The following is a 2,776-nucleotide window of genomic DNA, read 5'->3' on the forward strand; positions in this document are numbered from 1 at the left end:
ACAAATCCCCACCGGAAGGGTTCCGCCTCCCACACTCGTAGCTGCAGGCTTTTGCATTTACATAAGTTAATGTGAATTTGTGTGGCCACGGTTAATTGGAGCTCGTCTATCAAATTATGTCTGCAATGAAATAATGAACTATTCCTAATAAAAGGCCACGAATACCTACCTTCTCTTCCTAGGAATCACGCCGTACTGTTTTCGTATTTACTAGATATCTCCTCAGAGACATGGTGCGCCTGGAAGACCCTGACTCTAAATGCTTCAAATCAATATGGAAAGCACTTCTTTCAAGGCGTTCAAGTACCACAGACAACAGAAGTCCAAATTTAAAGTACGTTTTCTGAAACTGACTTATTATCCTGTACAGGATACACCGCTATGTAGCAGAAAACTCGGAACACTCAGTTTAGACAAAACTTATTTGAAGTAGAAACAGGGATCAGTACGTAAGATTCTACTTCACACTAGTTATTTTTTGTCATCTTGACATTAGATTCACCAGGAAGTAGGGACCCTCACTTGAATTGCCTTCAAGTGTGGTATGTTTGTGGTGGCGTTTCCTTGATTGGTGTGGGAGGGTCTGGCCCTTTGGGAAGTGGAACCCGGTTGTTTCAGAAAGCCCACATTGATAAAGCAGCTTTCATTTATGCTTGCCCTGACTTCCTTCAATGATGGACTAGGATCTTTAAGTCAAAGAAACCCTTTTCTAGAGTTGTTTTTATCACAGCAACAAAAAGCAAACCAAGAACGGTATTAAAATGAATGAATGAATGAATGAATGAATAAATAAATAAATACATATTAAAAAGGCTTTCCTCATAAAAGAAGGGTCAATTCCTAAAATGTAGGGCGTCATTCTACATTTTAATAGGCAGTGTCATCCTTTAAGTCGGCGAAACTTACTAAGCTTTCATTTACACCCTCTGAGCTAAATTATTAACCTCATAAGCTGAAAATCAGCTGTTCTATCATAGCCAGAGTCCCCGTGTTTAGAGATATATGGCCATTTCAACAAATGAAGGAGGTGGTAAGTTTTACACAAAAGTTAACGTGTCCTGTTTTTGTTAGATTGACAGATCCAAGGAAAGGCAATGGTGCAGACCTGGTTAACAGTGTAAGGACTTCCTATGCATGTGTCATACTTACATTAAGTGTACACCACACAACTTCACAGCCATCCCAGTCTCGCTTCAACTAAGACAGGAAGTAATGTGCTTAAATATTGGTAGGAAGCAAAGAACTCTCGACCCCCACCCCCACCCCCCACAGCAACAAAAACTTTTCTGTAAGTTAAGCCTGAGCTGGTGGGGGAGGGTCTCGGCTGTGCCACCGACGCCCGCGGGGACCCTGGCGGCTGCGGGTGACAGTCGGGGCGGCATGGCCCAGGCTGGCGGGGTCCGGCCCCCAGCACTGCCGCCCCGCGACCCCATACTGTGTCCTCTGGAACCTGGCCACCGCCGCCCGGAGCTCTGCTTCCTGAGGGCCAGAGACTGCGGTGGCCACAGCGGACGCGGCCGGGGGACCGGGAGGGGGCGAAGAAGGAGCAGCTACTTTTTGCTCCGCGGGCAAAGAAACTGGAGAAACTCGGTGTGTACTCCGCCTGCAAGTACTGTAAATGCAATGGCTGGAGAACCCCAACCCCTCTCCTAATCCACCAAGAGACCTCCAGCAGATAACTGTCAGTTTGACAGAATCGTGTCGAAGCTGTAGCCATCCATGACCTTGCTGCTCATGTTTCCCACTTGGAGAATGTGTGAGCGGAGGAAATGAACAGACTCCTGGGAATTGAAGACGCAGATGCCAAAATAAGTTTATTTCTACCTATTCAAGCTCTTGAGAAAGTCTATTTTACAACCTGTGGTCGAAGGCTCCTTGGAGAAGTCGCCGCCATTTGAAAAGCCCAGTATTGAACAGGGTGTGAACAACTTTGTACAGGTGTAGTCACTTGCCATCAAAAGAGAGGCAGACAACAATCGAGCTGGCCAAGATGTTGCTAAAGTGCACCAGCTACTGGCACCTGGAGGCTCCGTCTTAGCGGAGACTACGGTGTCCCAATGATGCCATCTCTGGATACAAGAAAACTACACAAGGTGCTTGTGCTACTGCCATGTACCACAGTTCTGTGACAGCTTACCTTGGTACAAAACCACAAAGGTGTTTGGGAGAACATTGCTTCGCTCCACCTTCACCATCATGAGATGACAACTCTTGGAACAAGCCAGACAGGAAAAGGACAAACTGCCCCTTGAGAAACCCACGCTAATCCTCACACATTTCCCAAGTTTCTGTCCATGTTGGAAGAAGTGTATAGTCAAAACTCCCCTATCTGGGATCAGGATTTTCTCTCAGCCTATTCCAGAACCAGCCCACTAGGAATCCAAACAGCGATCAGTCCTCCTGTTACTGGGACAGCATTGTTCAGTTCAAATTATACTTCCCGTGAGCTGATCAATTGAGGGAGAACAGGTCCTGGATGCAGAAGCTCTTCTGGGCTTGAAGCAAACCCAGGAGAAAAGAGGAAACTGAACAACTCTCATGCTGAAGAGGACGCCAAGAGATCTCGAGTGATGGGGGATATTCCTGTGGAATTGACCAATGAGGTCTGTCTACCATCACAGACCTTGCAAGGATGCTTGGAACAGAGATCTGAAAACCCTGAGTGAATGCCTAGGGAACAGGTACTGTGTGTCTAAGAAGTTATTCATGGCAGACTTACAGAGAGTGTTTACTAACTGCAAGGAGCACAACCCTCCCAAGAGCGAGTACTACAAAT

At 46.5% G+C, this 2,776-nt stretch overlaps 1 pseudogene; it reads left to right on the forward strand.

The window, feature by feature from the left end:
• Nucleotides 1–1,380: 1,380 nt before the first annotated feature.
• Nucleotides 1,381–2,653, forward strand: LOC116901260 (annotated as a pseudogene).
• Nucleotides 2,654–2,776: the final 123 nt, after the last annotated feature.

This window comes from Rattus rattus, chromosome 1 (assembly GCF_011064425.1).
Source record: "Rattus rattus isolate New Zealand chromosome 1, Rrattus_CSIRO_v1, whole genome shotgun sequence".
Lineage (NCBI taxonomy): Eukaryota > Metazoa > Chordata > Mammalia > Rodentia > Muridae > Rattus > Rattus rattus.